The sequence below is a fragment of the Halichoerus grypus genome, chromosome 7 (assembly GCF_964656455.1).
Source record: "Halichoerus grypus chromosome 7, mHalGry1.hap1.1, whole genome shotgun sequence".
Lineage (NCBI taxonomy): Eukaryota > Metazoa > Chordata > Mammalia > Carnivora > Phocidae > Halichoerus > Halichoerus grypus.
Genome location: NC_135718.1, coordinates 131292940 through 131302575, shown reverse-complemented (window position 1 = coordinate 131302575; position 9636 = coordinate 131292940). Strand labels below are relative to the sequence as shown.

Below are 9636 nucleotides of genomic sequence, written 5' to 3'. Positions count from 1 at the left end.
TATCTGGGATTCACCGTGCCCAGCACCCGAAGTGCCAAATTCCAGGAGGACAAGAACTTTAGCCAATGACAACTCATCCTCCCCTACTCCACCTCCTTCAAAGTCCAACTCAGGCCCAGGAGGTAGGGGAAGGTCACAGAGCCTCAAGACATCCCAAGCAGAGGAGTCCTTTGAACCAAGCGTTCAGACGGTGGAGGTAAAATTGGAAACACATGGGGTAGAAGGAGACATTGAAGAAAACTTCACTGCTGGAAGACTTTGAAAAGAACATAAGCAAAGTCAGACAGACCACTCTCTGGACATGGCTGAGGCAAGGAGAGCAAGATAGTGAAATAATCCAGAATTTCAATACTTCTGAATGTTCTTCGTGATACTGACCTGTGACAATGGGATCCCTGGGGAAGCCCGGGACTCGCGATGTTTGTGTAATTTATTTAATTTAAACAGCATTCTCCTTTTGTTCATTTTGGTAATAAAGTGGTTTTGAAATCTGAACAAATGCATGTGTTTGGGTGGTTTTACAGCAAGGCAAAGCAAGTCACCTCCAGAATAAGCTGGCCTTGCTTTGCACTGTCCTAGAGGGAAACAAGGAGCTAAGAGCCATCCACCAATACGGTGGAAGATTTCAGGATACTTCTCTCACTGTTGATAAATCATATGGATAAAAGAAAATAGTACGGTATGAAAGAGTTAAACAACAAAGTAAACAATCTTGATCCGGTGGACGTGTGTTAAATTGTGCACACAATTAAAATTTGTACTTCCTAAGTACACATAAAATACTTACAGAAGTTGATCACATTCTAGGCTCTAAATCATTCTCAACCAACTTTAAAGAATAGGCATTTTCCACAGCAATGACCACAATGCATTGAAACTAAAAATCAGTTACAAAAAGATAACTTGCACAAAAAAAAGATGACTTTAGAATTTTTGTAAAAAAACACTTCTAAATAACTCAGAGTCAAAAAAGAGATCATATGGAAAATTGAAAACATTTAGACTTAAACAAGAATGCAAATACTATGTATCAAAACTGTGCAGGGGCGCCTGGGTGGCTCAGTCGTTAGGCGTCTGCATTCGGCTCGGGTCGTGGTCCTGGGGTCCTGGGGTCCTGGGATCGAGCCCCGCATCGGGCTCCCTGCTCAGCGGGAAGCCTGCTTCTCCCTCTCCCACTCCCCCTGCTTGTGTTCCGTCTCTCACTGTGTCTCTGTCAAATAAATAAATAAAATCTTTAAAAAAAAAAAAAACTGTGCAGGGAGGGGCACCTGGCTGGCTCAGTCAGTTAAGCCACCTTCAGCTCAGGTCATGATCCCAGAGATCAGAGTCCCACATCATGCTCCTTACTCAGCAGGGAGCCTGCTTCTCCCTCTGCCTGCCACTCCCCCTGCTTGTGCACTCTCTCCCTCCCTCTCTCTCTCTGACAAATAAATAAATAAAATCTTAACAAAACAAAACAAACCTGCAGGGAGGGACATCTGGCTGGCTCAGTCAGTACAGCATGCAACTCTTGATCTCCTGGTTGTGGGTTCGAGCCTCACATTGGGTGCAGAGATTACTTAAAAATAAAATCTTCAGGGACGCCTGGGTGGCTCAGTCATTAAGCGTCTGCCTTCAGCTCAGGTCAGGATCTCAGGGTCCTGGGATCGAGCCCCGCATCGGGCTCCCTGCTCAGTGGAGAGCCTGCTTCTCCCTCTCCCTCTGCTTGCCGCTCTGCCTACTTGTGCTCTCTCTCTGTCAAATGAATAAATAAAAAATTTAAAAAAAAAAAAATCTCCAAAAACAGAAAAGAAAAAATTTGAAAATTAATGAACCAGATGTTTGACCATGGTAGTTAGAAAAAGAAAACAAACTCAAAGAAAGCAAAGGAAAAAAGGATAGTAATGATAGCATAGCTAACATTTATTGAACCGTTACTATAAGTTATACACTCTTCCAACTGCTCTACCCGTATTAACTCAATTAATCCTCCCAACAACGCTAAGGGGTACAGACTATTATAATCCCCATTTCATGGATGAGGAAACTGAGACTCAGAAAGGGTTTTTTTTTTTAAGATTTTATTTATTTATTTGAGAGAGAGAGAGAGATCCAGCACAAGCTCGGGGTGGAGCGCTCAGAGACAGAGGGAGAAGCAGGCTCCCTGCTCAGCACGGAGCCCGACGACAAGGTGCTCCATCCTAGGACCTGGAGACCAGGACCTGAGCTGAAGGCACACACTTAACCGACTGAGCCACCCAGGCACCCACAGAAAGGTTTTAAGTAAGTTTCCCACTCAACACAACTCCATGAACATGAAGGAGATTAAGATTTCAACCCAAGGGGTACCTGGGTGGCTCAGTCGTTAAGCGTCTGCCTTCAGCTCAGGTCATGATCCCAGGGTCCTGGGATTGAGCCCCACATCCAGCCCTGCATCGGGCTCCCTGTTCAGCAGGAAGCCTGCTTCTCCCTCTCCCACTCCCCCTGCTTGTGTTCCCTCTCCCGCTGTCAAATAAATAAAATCCTGAGGAAAAAAAAAAAAAAGATTTCAACCCAAGCAATCTGGCTCCAGAGCTTAAGCTCTTAACTACTACAAAATTGTAAACTTAAGCGAAATGAATACATTGCTAATAAAATATAATTTACCAAAATAGAATAAAAAAACAGTAGAAAATCTGAAAATCCTATAACCATTAAGTAAAACAGAGAAAACACCAGGCTCAGATTACTTTATTTTTTAGAATTGTTAGAAAAATATATTATGTTTCTGGTCCAATTTTATATATATATTTCAGAGAATGCCAAAAAAAAAAAAAAAAAAGGAAGGGAAGTCACTCCTTTGTTTAAATTTAGTAGAAATAAGTCTCTCTCTCTCTCTCTCTCTCTCTCTCTCTCTGTAAAAGTAATCCAAAGGTAGACAGGCCAGAGCTGGGATAGTCATGAGGCTCTCCAAGGACTTGGGCTACTTCCAGCTCAGCTCTCTGCCCTCCCTTGGTGTAGAACTCACCATCATGGTCCAACAGGGTTGCTAGAGCTATAGCCCTCATGTCTGATCGTGGAGGGAGGGATTTAAGAAGAGTGTGTCCATAAGAACACCTCCTTGAGTCGCATGCAACACTTTGGCTTACCTTCCATTCTCCAAATGTAGTCACATGGCAAAACCCAGCTGCCAGAGGCTGGGAAATGTGGTCTTGCAGCTGAATATCCATATGCTGAGCTAAAACTCAGGATTCTTGCTACTTAGAAAGAAGGGAAATGGATACTGGGGTCAGCTAGAAATCTCTACCATTTTGTCTAATGAGATTTCTGAGGCTACTATACACTTGATACCGAATCCAAAAAAGGACATTACTAAAAAGAAAAACTACAGGCCAAAATCAATTTCATAAACAGAATTGCAAAAATCCTAAAGGAAAATCCAGCAGTGGGTTTATCTAAGTAATGGTTTTTCCCAGGGTGTTTTACATTTTTAAAATTTATTAATGTGATTCATTACATTAACAGACTGAGAGAAATGTGTTCTGCCTGGTATGGAGACATATTTTAAAGCTATAATAACTAAGTTAGTCATATTAGCATAGAAATAAACAAAGAAACAATGCAAAAAAATAGCCCAATAACAGGCCCTTTCACGTATGAAAACATAGTAAATGACAGAGCTGGCCCTGCAGATCTCTGAGGAAAGGACAGACTAAGGAATGGTGTTGGGAAAATTGGTTATCTAATTGGAAAAAAAATAAAATTAGACCCTGATCTTATACCCCTTACAAAAGTCAATTCCAGATGGATTAAGAACTTTACTGTAAAAGTTTGAACATTTTAAAAGATAACATATTGAAATATATTTATGACCTTGAACTAGAGACTTAATAAATAATAAACAAAAAGTATTAATGATTTTTTTAAAGTGATAAATTCACCTACATGAAAATTAAGACTTTAGTTCTGCAAAAGACCATAATGTGAAAATATGTGACACAAATGGATAGAAATATTTGCAACATAAGTATAACTGACAAAATATTAGTATTTAAATACAGAAACTCCTAAAAGCCAATAAGACAAATGATTCAAAATAAAAATAGGCAACAGACAGAGATAGTAATTTTACTGAGAAAACAAGCATATCAAATAAGCATATGAGAAGATGCTTAAAGTCCTTACTAAACTGGAAGTACAAATTAATACCACAATGAGATATCATTTTCCAGCCACTAAATGGGCAAAATTAAGACATCTGAAATGCCAAGTGCTGGTCAGAATATGCAGAATATGAAGCAACAGGAACTCATATACTAAGCACAGCTTACTGAAGGGAGTATAAACTAGTTCAATCGCTTTGGAAAATAATTTAGCATTATCCTATAAAGCTGAACATTCACGTATACTACAACCCAACATTTCCACTTATAGATATAAACCTCAGAGACTCTCTCTCCCCTGTGGCTTAGGACACATGTACAATAAGTACTTATGTATTTGAGAATGGATGCAGCATCATGCATAGAGAATGTGAATAGACTGCAGTTAGATAGAACAGTCTGGACGAATCCCACAAACTCCTGCTAGAGTGAAAAAGGCAAAGACTATGAAAAGCATGCCGTCACTTTTATAAAAGCAAGCAAAGCCAAACTCTCTCTCTCTCTTTCTCTCTCTTTCTCATAATCATATATGTGGTAGAATGACTTAAAGCACACTCAGACACTCACCATTTCAGGTAGTGGTTACCTAGAGCAGGGAATGGAAAATAGAGGCACTAGGATACACATACACCTTTAACATTATTGATCTTTGCAGAGGTGGTCATGTTATTTGCTTTACACATTCATCGCATATATTGAGTATCAAATGCTACATGGTAAGAGAATTCAAAGAATATTCAAATTCAGGGAAGTGTTTTTAATATAAGCTAAAGGAATGAAGCAAAATATAGAACTTTGTATATAGTATGCATCTGTTTCATTTTAAAACAGACACATTGGAAACACCTAAATTGAAGAGATTTTGGGCTGCGTCTCTATGTAGTTGAGTGTTGTAAGTGTAGAGAGAGCATGGGGGTTGGAAGCATACAGAAAAAAAAAGGTGTTTTTAAACTCATTTGTGATCTACTGAAAAGAGATTATATTAAACCAAATAAATATATTCTTTCTCCCTCTTTCTTTGTCCTCTGAAATAACTGCAGTGGATGTCCTTACTTAGTCATCCAAACCCCACCCCACCCCCGCCCTGTTTGATTTAATTGACCCCCTCCTTTGAGCAGTCTTTCCATTTCAATCAGGGAAACAAAGCTACATCTTCCAAGTGCATTGTATACGTATGGAGACTTTGAGAAAAATCAACAACCCAGTACCAGATGCAAGTCACATAAAAATGTCCCCAAAACACAGGTATGTCCTTTTCCTCCTCCCCATCTTGCTTTAACACTGAGTAACGCTCTCTTTAAACATGTACCACATCTGGACAGATTTCTGCCACCTAACATCTTTCTAATGCATTACTTCAAAACTTTAATTTTGTCTCTATCGGTATGTCTTATTAACACCTGAAAAACATATATTTTATTGGGAAACTGTAGTTTGTTAGGCCTTGAGAGTTTTGTGACAATTTTTTTGCTGTATGTCACCACATCATTGACTCCTTTACGGCATGCTTTGATTACTAGACTTAAGGAAGTCTTGTCTCTTGTATCATATTTACACACAGTAAATTATTTTTTTCCACATGTGCTATATGTCTGATGTTTTGAAGTTTTTAATAAAAAGCATGCCAATATGAATATAAGCAATTGATTTAGTAACACTGGACTTTTTTTGGTAAGATTTTTTTTTTATTATGTTATGTTAATCACCATATATTACATCATTAGTTTTTGATGTAGTGTTCCATGATTTATTGTTTGCGTATAACACCCAGTGCTCCATTCAATACATGCTCTCTTTTTTTTTATTTTATTTATTTATTTGACAGAGAGAGACACAGCAAGAGAGGGAACACAAGCAGGGGGAGCGGGAGAGGGAGAAACAGGCTTCCCGCTGAGCAGGGAGCCCGATATGGGACTTGATCCCAGGACCCTGGTATCATGACCTGAGCCGAAGGCAGACACTTAAGGACTGAGCCACCCAGGCGCCCCAATATATGCCCTCTTTAATACCCATCACCAAGCTAACCCATCCCCCCACCCCCCTCCCCTCTAAAACCCTCAGTTTGTTTCTCAGAGTCCATAGTCTCTCATGGTTCGTCTCCCCCTCCGAGTCCCCCCTTCATTTCTCCCTTCCTACTATCTTTTTTTTTTTTTTTTAACATATAATGTATTATATGTTTCAGAGGTACAGGTCTGTGATTCATCAGTCTTACACAATTCACAGCGCTCACTGTAGCACATACACTCCCCAATGTCTATCACCCAGCCACCCCATCCCTCCCACCCTCCACCACTCCAGCAACCCTCAGTTTGTTTCCTGAGATTAAGAATTCCTCATATAAGTGAGATCATATGATACATGTCTTCCTCTGATTGACTTATTTCACTTAGCATAATACCCTCTAGTTCCATCCACGTTGTTGCAAATGGCAAGATTTCGTGTGGTTTTTTTGATGGCTACATAATATTCGATTGTGTGTATGTATGTATGTGTGTGTGTATATATATATATATGTACATACACACCACATCTTCTTTATCCATTCATCTGTTGATGGACATCTTGGCTCTTTCCATAGTTTGGCTATTGTGGACATTGCTGCTATAAACATAGGGGTGCATGTACCCCTTCAGATCACTACATTGCTATCTTTGAGGTAAATACCCAGTAGTGCAATTGCTGGATCGTATGGTAGCTCTATTTTCAACTTTTTGAGGAAACTCCATACTGTTTTCCAGAGTGGCTGCACCAGCTTGCATTCCCATTTTGGGTAAGATTTTATTTATTCATTCCAGAGAGAGAGAGAGAGAGCAGGGGAAGGAGCAGAGGGAGACGGACAAGCATACTCCACGCTGAGCGAGGAGCACAACACAGGGCTGATCCCAGGACCCCGAGATCATGACCCGACCCAAAACCAAGAGGTAGATGCTTAATTGACTGAGCCACCCAGGTGCCCCAGTAACATTGGACTTTTCTTAAAGTTCATTTTAAGAGGTTTGAAGTACAGGCGTGTTCACTAGCGAAAGGGGATGAGGGTCTGGGTCAAGACCCAAGTTCAGTAGGTCAAATGTCAGACAATGAAGAGCAATCAACTGACCTGGCCTATTTCAAGAACTGAGGGGATTTGGGGAGTGAGACCACACACCTCTCATCTCCAGGTTCCATCCCTCTCTGAGCTTGTCCTTCTATCCCTATTCCTCTGGCCTGTTGTCAGTATTGTTTACTTATGCTATAAAGAGAGAAATGGGTGTAAGTTTCCTACACTTCACCTAATGAAATTTGCTGGCAGCTTTAGCCACATTACTTGTGGAGTGACTTTCTTTCTTTGTGTTCAGAGTGACTTGATTCTGATTCCTTATGTTGTTTTGTATGGAGCTGCACTTTGTGTTTTAGCAGAACTGTCCTCTATATCCTTTATCATTTTTACTTACTTTTGTTTCCTTTTTAAATTATGCATAGGGTTTTGTGTGTCTGTGTGAAATTAAAGCCTTATTAACCTTGTAAAAAAAATAAAAATAAAAAAGACACACCTTATATATGAGTATTTGAGGGCATAAAAAAAGGTTGAATAACACATCAAAATATTATGAGTTAGTATCTCTGGATATGATTTTTTATTTTTCATATAAAAGACAAAAGTTTAAAACTTTAAAAGATGAGACATCAAAATATATGTATGACCTTGAAATAGAGAAAGATTTATTAAGCAAGAAAACAAAAAGGACTAACCATGTAAGAAGCATGATTTGTTTTCTTTATATTTTATTGTATTCTTCAAATAATTCACAAGGGCCTAAATGTATATTAATTTTAAAATCATAAAACTTTTGAGATTTGGGAGTACCTGGGTGGCTCAGTTGGTTAAGCATCCTGGGATTGAGCCCTGCGTCTGGCTCCACATTCAGCAGGAAGCCTGCTTTTCCCTCTACCTCTGTGATCTCTCTCACTCTCTCTCAAATAAATAAATAAAAATCTTTAAAAAAATTTTTTTTGAAGTTTGGTAGAAATTAAGCCACTTTGTATTAAAAATTCTGCTAATGTTCACACTTCTTAAAAAAAATTTATTTATTTATCAGGGAGGGACAGAGAGAGAGGGAGAGGGAGAATCTCAAGCAGATTCCCCAGTGAGCATAGGGCTCGATCCCACAACCCTGAGATCATGACCCAAGCCAAGATCAAGAGTCAGATGATTAACAAACTGAGCCACCAGGCACCCCCAATGTTTACACTTTCACAAAAACTCATTTCAACTCTATTTTTAATGTTCTAGATCTTAAGCTGGGTGGTGAATAGAATGTTCATTATATTAATTCTTTACACCTTTCAGTATGTGTGAAATGTTTCATAATACTGTTTTTAGATTGCTATTGAAAAGTAAATATATGATTGCAGGTTTTTGTTTGGGATTATTATTATTATTATTATTATTATTATTATTATTATTTTAAGTAGGATTCCCGAAAGGGAACAAAGCACTCCTTCTCTGAGCTTTGGCAAACACCAAGAGTGTAAATTTGCAGCTTTGGGAATGAGTAGCTATACAGCCCTACTATTGATTTTTTTCTAGAGAATTCTAAACTTTGTGACTGGTGGTGGATTAAATTGCATCAAGGGATATGAAAGGAATGGGTTTTTTCTGGCTCCAATAAATCTAATTTTATTCTCTGTGCCACAATTTTCTTTTTTTCCAAAATTATCCTTCATAGGACAAATAGCTATTTATAAAATTTCAGTTTATTAAATACATCAAAATTATTAAAACACAATCTTTCTCAAAATCCTTCAGTCTTCATGTACTTGCCTAGAGTTGCAAAAATGCAGTGTTTTTTGTTTGTTTGTTTGTTTTAATTTTATTATGTTATGTTAGTCACCATACAATACATCATTGGTTTTTGATGTGGTGATCCACCATCCATTGTCTTCGTATCACACCCAGTGCTCCATGCAGTAGTGCCCTCCTTAATACCCATCACCGGGCTAATCAATCCCCCCCCCTCTAAAATCCTGTTTTTTTCTCAAAGTCCGTAGTCTCTCATGGTTCATCTCTCCCTCCAATTCCCCCCCAAAAATGCAGTGTTTACATTAATATCAAAACCACTTTCAGCGAATTCCTAAACTGGGGCAAGCCCTCTGAACTGATCATTCAAAGCAACGTCTATAAATAGAGGAATACTGTTTCAATTTCAGATTAAATAAAGCCAGGGACCAGGAAAGCTCCCCCACCATATCCGGGGGGATGGTAATCAAGTTCTAAACTTCAGAAGTGAGAAGCAGATTAAGGTCTGATACGCTTTGCTGATTTTATTTTGCCTCTTCCCCCTTTAACTGGCTTGTCATACAGCAACGGATTTCTGAGAATCTCAAAGCGGAAGATGAAACACACAGAAGACCTACCCTTTACCTGGAGCCCTCACCTTTGCTCTACTCCTGCCTGCCGCAGCTGGAGAAACGACCACTCCCAAAATGCCCTGCGGACCTGGGCGGAGCCGTCCCGCCGATTGGGTGGTTCTCAACC

At 39.3% G+C, this 9636-nt stretch overlaps 1 long non-coding RNA gene across 2 annotated transcripts; it reads right to left on the bottom strand.

Moving 5' to 3' along the window:
- Positions 1-716: 716 nt before the first annotated feature.
- On the bottom strand, positions 717-9603 carry LOC118526194 (uncharacterized). 2 transcript variants are annotated; one of them, XR_004912506.2, is made up of 4 exons: positions 9516-9584; positions 3108-3215; positions 1459-1734; positions 717-1210 (listed from the first exon to the last, which is right to left on the bottom strand). It is a non-coding gene; the product is annotated as an uncharacterized LOC118526194 (long non-coding RNA). The 2 variants fall into 2 exon arrangements; XR_013449939.1 differs by lacking the exon at positions 3108-3215 and having other exon boundaries at positions 9536-9603.
- Positions 9604-9636: the final 33 nt, after the last annotated feature.